We start from the raw sequence: 9,740 nt of genomic DNA on the forward strand, positions 1-9,740 counted from the left end.
GTTACTGATATACCCTTTATGTTGAGGGAACTTCTGCCAAGAATCAAACCCATAGTATCTGGGGGTGGCGGGCCCACAATGCCAGTTTCTAACATGTAAGGGCATGCTCCTGGGTAAATTGTAATGTCCTCTGGGCATAATATGTCTAATCCGGCACTCCCTGATGTGGAGTAAATTAATTCCCTTATCGTGATGAATTTTTTCAAGCCATGATACGACTCAGCGGTGGATCACTCAGCTCGTGCGTTGATGAAGAACGCAGCTAGCTGCGAGAATTAATGTGAATTGCAGGACACATTGATCATCGACACTTTGAATGCACTTGCGGCCCCGGGTTCCTCCTGGGGCTACGCCTGTCTGGGTGCTGCTGGGTCTGAATATTTGTAAATTTATTTTCTGCCATCAATAATTCATACGATAGAGTAACATCTACCACTTGTTTTTTCGTATAATCCAGGCTATATAATTTGGCTGTTATGCCTTCTGAATAGTACATTTCCCATTCAGTTCGCTGTTTAGATGACAGGCATATTTCAGCAATTCTTTTTTTTTTTTTTTTTTTTTTTTTTTGTGGTTTTTGGGTCACACCCGGCAGTGCTCAGGGTTACTCCTGGCTCCATGCTCAGAAATTGCTCCTGGCAGGCACGGGGGACCATATGGGACGCTGGGATTCGAACCGATGACCTCTTGCATGAAAGGCAAACGCCTTACCTCCATGCTATCTCTCCAGCCCCATATTTCAGCAATTCTTACAGGGGTACTCAAACTTTTTAAACAGGGGGCCAGTTCACTGTCCTTCAGACTGTTGGAGGGCCAGATTATAGTAAAAACAAAAATTATGAACAAATTTCTATGCACACTGCATATATCTTATTTAGAAGTGAAGAAACAAAATGGGAATAAATACAATATGTGGCCTGCGGGCCGTAGTTTGAAGACCCCTGTTTTAAAATCATACAAAGTCCAAGATGAGTTATGACTCCAAAGTCTTAGTAACTCTACACTGGTGATTTTAGACCATACTCTTTCTATGCTTTTTTAAACTGATCTAATTCTTTCATCTGATAGGGTACATAGTTAGAAACATTTACCCCGTGTAAAGGGGATGAGGCCGGATTAGCAAAATTACTCTGAATAGAGCTCTGAGGCCGTGCGTGTGGTTCATCATCTGAATCTGCACTGTTGTGCAATTCAATTTTGTGAATAGAATCAGGCCTCACTTGTGGAGTTAGCACCGGAGGTTGATCATTGTGTGAGTCACTAGTGTCATGCAATTCGCTAGAATGCTTAACTTTTTGAGTTGTTTTTCTTCCAGCAAAAATTCCTATATTGTTGATGGTGGGGCTGGATTCGTCAGCCTGCACCTTGGTCTGATTTTTTGTCAGAAAGATTTCCTTATTATCCATACTGGTTTAAGCCTCACCATTTCTACACTTTCTATTTCCTAAATCCCAGCCAATAACTATGCTCACAGTAACAATGTGAGCCAACACAGAAATTCCACAAACTATGACAGCTGGAGACAATGCAATTTTCATTTGAAATATAGACCACAACCATTCAACTGCAGTGATTGTCCTTAGATCAAAACCAATTAGTTTTAAACAAAATGGAATAATCCACTTGTATAATAGAGAATCAATGCATAAGCAAAAAGGTGGCAGAATCCACATGACTAACCACAGAAACCATTTAATGGTCAGCAGAGGAAATTTTCAATGAAGTATTTCACTTACAGTTATTGAGGGTCCAGGTTCAGCCTGTTCGGGCGTCATTATGTTGCAAGTCAGCCCCTTATTAGGTTGACTGATGGAGGGATGGAGGATGAGGTCTTTCCCCTCCAGCTTGGAGCACACGTCTGCCACCCTGTCTAGCCGACGGTTCTGAGGTAAAACGGAGGGTAAACAGCTCGCAGTCAGGCTTGTGGAAATATTAGCTTTATTCGGTGGACAAGACTGAAGTCCAAAGCCTCAGCATCAGTTCCAGCAAAAAAGCCCCTCGCCTTCCACAGACCCTTGTTTTTATCCCCCAGAATCAGGTACCACCCAATGGTGGGATCAGATACCACCCAATGGTGGAAGCAGAATAAGGTACCACCCTAGGGTGGGGGTAGAATGCCAGGTCACACACTAGGGTAGGGCACAATCACTGATCAGGGTAGGGTCAGTAACATACTAATCCCATAAAATGTTTACATACACAACACGCCACCTGCCGGCCCCTTTAGAACTGCTTTAACAAGGAGGGCCAGAGAAATAGTATGGAGGTAGGGCATTTGCCTTGCATGCTGAATGATGGTGGTTCGAATCCCGGCATCCATTTATGGTCCCCCAAGCCTGCCAGGAGCGATTTTTGCATGAAAGGCAAACACCTTACCTCCATGCTATCTCTCTGGTCCCTAAAAAGAATTTTTTTGGTTTTTTTTGGGGGGGCACACCCATTTGATGCTCAGGGGTTACTCCTGGCTAAGTGCTCAGAAATTGCCCCTGGCTTGGGGGGACCATATAAGACGCAGGGGGATTGAACCGGGGTTCTTCCTTGGCATTCGCTTGCAAGGCAGAACCTTACCTCTAGTGCCACCTCGCCAGCCCCTTTAGAACTGCTTTAACAAGGAAGGCTGGAGAAATAGTATGGAGGTAGGGCATTTGCCTTGCATGCAGAAGGACGGTGGTTCAAATCCCGGCATCCCACATGGTCCCCTGAGCCTGCCAGAAGTGATTTCTGAGTGTAGAGCCAGGAGTAACCCTGAGTGCTGCTGGGTGTGACCCAAAACAAAACAAAACAAAACAAAATATTTCTGGGAAGGAGGCAAAATTGGAATTTTCTCACACAAGAAAAAACTTTATCATTTCCCTCACCTTTTCTCTCTAGATCTTAGAAGAGAGACTATTGTACAGTTTGATGCTGAGGTGCAGTATCCACACATTTCAGGTCACAAGGTATGGGGTGAATCAACTTGACACTCCTGATTGCATATTACTGCTTAATCCAAAGAAAAGACCAACAGAAGTAAAGGGGTGGGAACTGTAAAAAGGCAAAGCAAAAAAAAAAAAATTACTACGTAGATTTTTGTGATTACAAAACTGAAGTAATAGTTAAAATTTGGTAAGGAGGGTAAAAAAAATAAGAAAATAAATATGAAAATGCAAAGCTTAGCAAAATGTGCAGTACAGAACACTTCCAAAAGAAAACATAAGCTTAGAAACTGTCAAGTGAGCTGTATCTAATTTCTATCAGCAACAGAAAGGGAGCCTGAAAAGAAGAAGAAACTATGTTATCAATACACAAAATTATGTAGTGGTCTCCTTAGCACAGTAGGCAGCTGTCAGTCTCATAAACAAAGTTATCTGTTATCAATAAACATTTGCCATCAAAGTTATGTTATCAATAAACAAGCTAAAATATCTTATCACAGGGTCCTCAGCATAGGTAAGGTAGTTTGCCTTGCACGTGGCCAACAGGTTCAACAGCCACCACCACCACCACCACCACACCACCCCCCACTCCCTATAAAATCCCCTGAGCCTGCCAGAAGTAATTCCTAAGTGTAGAGTCAGGAATAAGCCCAGAGCATCCTCCAGGTGTGGCCCCAAAATAAAAGCTAACAAAATGTGTCAATTAAGTCTCATCTCTAGCTTCATAGAACTAAATACAGGAGTCTCAGCAAAAACAGCATTCCTGAAACTTGGGATACATGTTTTACCGGAAGAGGTAGTTTTATGTCCAGCAATCCAAGAGATGGAATCTGGTTCCTCTCTAACAGGGAGCACGACCATAGATGTCAGGACTCCCCAAAGTCAATCTATGAGGACCAATGCACTCAGACAGGAGCTGAGGTGAGAGCCCAGCGTCGTTTTATGAGTTGAAAGACAGGTGATGTCTGACCCAGCATGTTGCTAGAACATTCGGTTCCAGAAGCTTCTGTTGAACAAACTTGTTAAAAAGACTTGCTCAATGGGCCCGGAGAGATGTCACAGCGGTGTTTGCCTTGCAAGCAGCCGATCCAGGACCAGGGATGGTTGGTTCGAATCCCGGTGTCCCATATGGTCCACCGTGCCTGCCAGGAGCTATTTCTGAGCAGACAGCCAGGAGTAACCCCTGAGCACTGCCGGGTGTGGCCCAAAAACAAAAAACAAACAAACAAACAAAAAAAGACTTGCTCAAGAACATTTTGGTGGGGCGTTGCAAGGTTGCAATAAGCTTTGTACATCGATATCATAAACTTTCACGCTATCACCATCCTATTATGTCAATGATATGGGTTTTAATGATAATGGGTTTTCAAGAAGGGGACATGAACATATTTGTCCAAAGAGCTAAAGACTGTCTATGGAATCCACTGAAAAGGTGCAAGATTGGATATGCAGCTCTGCAAAAGTATACGTAGGGGTGGGAGAATCCCATCTAGATTCTATCTTTAACTTTACCCTGGTAACAACTGAATCTTGGCACTGTGTTTGCAGTTGTTACATAGGTAACAACCAACACATAGGACACCAGCCAACCCCAGGCCAATGCAGATCCAGGGCAGTGGCCTGACCCCCTGTACAACCTGTGCACTCTGAGCTCCTGCAAGAACATCAGTGCGTCCTGGGAAAAAGCAATTTACTTTTGGCTATGAACACAAAAATAAGAAAAACAGTACAATATGTATCATAAATACCAGTATTACAAATCCCAGTAATATAAATATTACATTATAAAGACCATATATAAAATATATGTAGATATATTAATAGTAATAATTGTATAAAGTATTAATAATAGTTTTATAAAGTAATATATTTTAACCCCTGAGCACACCCTTATGGTCCCCCGAGCCTGCCAAGTGCAGTTTCTGAACACAGAGCCAGGAGGAACTCCTGATCGCCACCAACTGTGGTCCAAACCCCCAAATATATATTTTATATAAATATAAATATAATGGGGCCAGAGAGATAGCATGGAGGTAAGGCATTTGCCTTGCATGCAGAAGGATGGTGGTTTGAATCCCGGCATCCCAAATGGTCCCCTGTGCCTGCCAGGGCTGATTTCTAAGTGTAGAGCTCGGAGTGACCCCTGAGCACTGCAGGGTGTGACCCCAAAACCAAAAATAAATAAATAAATAAATTTATATATTTATAATTATTATATTATAATATATCATATGTTACATATTATATAATATATCATATATTATACTATATAATATATTTATATTTAATTTATAATTTATATTATGAATTTATAATTTATATGCATATATAATATATTATATTATATTATATTATATTATATTATTTTATATATAAATAAAAACATTTTTGTTTTTTGGGTCACACCTGGCAGCGCTCAGGGGTTACTCCTGGCTCCAAGCTCAGAAATTGCTCCTGGCAGGCTCGGGGGACCATATGGGATGTCGGGATTCGAACCAATGATCTTCTGCATGAAAGGCAAATGCCTTACCTCCATGCTATCTCTCCAGCCCCCATATATATATATATATATATATATATATATATATATATATATATATATATAACAGATAGATATAGATATATTGTAAACATATTATAAATTCGAGTATTATAAATCTCAGTACTACAAATCTCAGTATTATAGAACACTCATCTTTAACAATTAGCAATTTGTTCATTATGTGTTACCTATTTGAAGAGCCATCTCGACATTTTACCCATAAATGTTTCATGATCCCAGAGGCACTTCCGTTTGGCATCACTGGTACCACAACCAAATACTAGATCTCTCCCACATTCCAATCAAGTCCTTGGGAGTACTGCAACTAAAATGTGTGAACTTTGCTGAGCACCACAGCTGAAAAAGTTTGTGGGCATCACAGATAAAGAGCCTGACCTTGGTGGAGCATTCATGCAAGCACTGCAATGAAGTGACCACCCCACCATGAGCCGTGCCTAGAGTATTACAAACAAGCATAGGAGTGTGACTTTAGCTCATCACCTGTTCCTTTCCTTGTTCCACATTTGTAACACTAACTTCAGTCCTCATTTTTCGCTGAACTTCCTTTAGAAGTACATTGAGCCCCAAAATCTAGTTACCAGACTGCTAAATAACTGCAAACTTGGGATTGGAGTGATTACCTTGTACAGGCCAACCTTCCCAGCGCCACAGATGAGGTGGTCCCATGAGTCTTGCCAAGAGTGACTCTTTATTATGAACAACCTTTGTAACCACGGTGTTTAAATTAAAAAAAAAGAAGTAGAAGAAGAGTGATTCCTGAGCATGGAAGTGGTGCCCCCAAACAAAAACAAAACCAAGTAACTACAGACTTTTGACACTCTTCAGAAGGCTCTTAATGGGCTGGAGAGTTAGCACAGTGGTAGGGCATTTGCCTTGCAAGCAACTGACCCAAGACCAACAGTGGTTCAAATCCCAGCATCCCATATGGGCCCCTGCCTATCAGGAGCAATTTTTGAGCACAGAGCCCGGAGTAACTCCTGAGCGCCACCGGCTGTGGCCCCAAAACCAACCAACCACCAACAAACAAAAGAAGGCTCTTTTACACCTGAGTTTAGATGAATAACGTGATTTAGGTGCATCTTAGTGACTATCAGGAGGATCTGTGAGTTCTTGTGAATACTGCAACTAAAGTGTATGGATTTTGCTGAGCTGAAAAAAGTACACAGCTGAAAAAGTTTGTGGGGGTCACAATTTTTTTATATTTTTGTTTTTTTGGGCCACACCCGGTGACGCTCAGGGATTACTCCTGGCTATGCGCTCAGAAATTGCTCTTGGCTTGGGGGGCCATATGGAACGCTGGGGGATCGAACCGTGGTCTGTCTTAGGCTAGCCCTGGCAAGGCAGACACCTTACCTCTAGCGCCACCACGCTGGCCCCATGTGGGGTCACAATTAAAGAGCATGACCTTGGTGGAGCATTTGTGCAAGCACTGGAATTAAGTGACGACCCCAGCATGAGCCCTGCCTTGAATATTAGAAACAAGCATAGGAGTGTGATCTCAGCTCATCACCTGTTCCCTTCCAAAAACAGGACTCAGAGGACTGGAAATTTTAGCCACAGCCACCCAAAGAAAGCAGAGCTAAGGGATTAACTGGGTGACCTTGTTAGAGCTCCACAAGACACTTGAAATCAGCTAATCAGCTCTACCCTTAAACCTTCAGCTTACATATGGCACCTTATTCTTTCTGAAAAAAGTGAAAGCAACCCAGGGGTTCATCTGATGGAAACTACTCAAATTAAATTTAGAATTAAAAAAAAAAAAAGAAAGAGGGGGCCGGAGCGATAGGTAGGGCGTTTACCTTGCACCTGGCCAAACCAGGACAGACCCCGGTTTGATTCCCAGCATTTCATATGGTCCCCCGAGCCTGCCACGAGCAATTTCTTTTGGGGCGGGGGTTTGGGCCACACCCAGTGATGCTCAGGGGTTACTCTAGCTCTAGCTATGCGCTCAGAAATCACTCCTGGCAGGATCCACCAGGGATTGAACCAGGGTCCATCCTATGTCAATCGCGTGCAAGGCAAACACCCCCCCCCCCTAGCCCCAGCTAGGAGCAATTACTGAGTACAAAGCCAGGAGTAACCCCTGAGCACCGCTGGGTGTGTGACCTAAAAATAAAAAAAAATCTTAATTAAAAATAAATAAAATAAAATTTAAAATAGAAATTCTGACAAATGCACACATTTGGCATCACAACAACATAGAAAGTCACAAGAGATAGAGACACATAGTGTATGATTCCATGAATGTACAGAAAGAAAGGATGGTCTCTAGGTGGTCTCTAGGGCTGAGTCAAGGCAGGAGAAGGAAGTCATTGTTTCACAGGCCCAGTTTTTGCTGCATATGATGAGAAGAGTTTTGTGGATAGATAAAGGTGAGGGCACATAACCATGTGAATGAATTTACAGCTATAGAAGTGGGCATTCAAAAAAATAGATCTGTATTGGGGACAGAGTGAAAGTACACTGGGTAAAGTGTTTGCCTTGCAAATGGCCAACCCAGGCTCCATTTCTGGCATCTCATATGGCACATTGAGCCTACTAGGAGTGATTCCTAAGTGCAGAGCCAGAGTAACCCCTAATCACTGCCAGGTGTGGCTCGCCAAAAAAACCCAAAAAATTGTAATGTATTATGCTTATGTATATCATACCACAATTAAGAGGAAGCTATTAGGCCAAAGAAGTTATTGTAGAACAGATTGAATAACTTACAGGGTTAGCCAGAAAACAACTAGAGTGAAAACTAAAAGAGGTGAAATTGTACAATTCCTGAGGAAATAACTAAATTTACTTACAGATAACTTATTGTAAAGCCATAGGCATATATAGATAGAAGACATAGTCAAAATCAGGAAAATTTTAACTAGAAGGAGCACTTAACTCTGAGACTTTGGTGTTATAAGATTATACACAAAATGGGACCAGAGGGATAGCACAGCGGTAGGATTTTTGCCTTGCACGCAGCTGATCCAGGGCAGACAGTGATTCAAATCCCAGCATCCCATATGGTCCCCGGAACGTTCCAGGAGCTATTTTTGAGTGCAGCGCCAGGACTAACCCTTGAGCTCTGCCAGGTGTGACAAAAAAAAAATTATACACAAAATGCATTGCTCACTGTGGATACTAGACTTCAGCCCTTGCTGGTTTTCTAGAAGTCTAAGAAAGATCACCTGTTCCACATACTTTTCCAACTTTCTCACTGAGGTATCAACTTTTGGCTTCAGATTTCTTTGTCTATTTAAATCTTTCTCTTTGGTTCTGGGATTATGTTCCCAAAACCTAATAAATATTCTCCATTAGTTGTATGCCCAAATGCATTATCTTATTCTCCTCAAAATTAGCTCTTTTAGCTTTTACCATTTCTATCCATGCTTTCCCCCTTTTTCTTCTAACTTTGAAGTAATTTTCCCTCCTCCATTTCTGGGCCAGTGCAGTCACCTGATGATTGGGTCTGTCATTTCCCTATCATTCTGTCTCTCCTTTTCAATCTCTGGGAATAAAAGACTGAATACATATTATCTCAGTAGAAAGAGAAGCAAATCAAGCAAGAAGAAGGTAGGGTGAAAGGAAAACAATATAAAAAGTTTTTTTTTTAGTTTTTGGGTCACACCCAGCAGTGCTCAGGAGTTACTCCTGGGTCTATGCTCAGAAATCACTCCTGGCAGGCTCGGAGGACCATATGGGATGCTGGGATTCGAACCACCGGCCCCTAAAAAGAATTTTTTGATGGGGTCCACATCCCTACTTGTGCTCAGGGCTTACTCCTGGCTCTGTGCTCAGTAATTATTCATAGTCAATTTGGGGGACCATATGGAGTGCTGGGGAGCAAACTGGATTGGCTGCATGCAAGACAAGAACCCCACCCACTGTACTATCTTTCCAGCCCAAGCCTGCAGTTATTTGCATTCTCACCAGCAATATAATACAGCAATAACTCTTACTCATATAAAATCTGCGAGCAAGGTTTGGATTACTCACCAACAAACAACTTTCCTTCTGGAGCTGAATCCTTGATGCCCAGGGGTCATGTGCTCTTATAGGAACCAATCACTGGTGTTGATTAGCTTACTCTAGATCAGGGGTCTCAAACTCAATTTACCTGGGGGCCGCAGAAGGCAAAGTCGGGGGTGAGGCAGGGCCGCATAAGGGATTTCACAAAAAAAGTCCTCAAACGTCATTATTAACAGTTTAAATATTTCTTCTGAACATGAATAGAACATTGAGTGAAGATCATGAACAGTTCTTCTGAACATGGAATCTTTTGC

The 9,740-nt window shown here is 42.2% G+C and overlaps 1 non-coding gene across 1 annotated transcript; it reads left to right on the forward strand.

The window, feature by feature from the left end:
* Positions 1 to 214: 214 nt before the first annotated feature.
* LOC126021437 (5.8S ribosomal RNA) lies at positions 215 to 367 on the forward strand. The gene has a single exon (XR_007499953.1). It is a non-coding gene; the product is annotated as a 5.8S ribosomal RNA (ribosomal RNA).
* The last annotated feature ends 9,373 nt before the right edge of the window (positions 368 to 9,740 follow it).

This window comes from Suncus etruscus, chromosome 10 (genome assembly GCF_024139225.1).
Source record: "Suncus etruscus isolate mSunEtr1 chromosome 10, mSunEtr1.pri.cur, whole genome shotgun sequence".
Lineage (NCBI taxonomy): Eukaryota > Metazoa > Chordata > Mammalia > Eulipotyphla > Soricidae > Suncus > Suncus etruscus.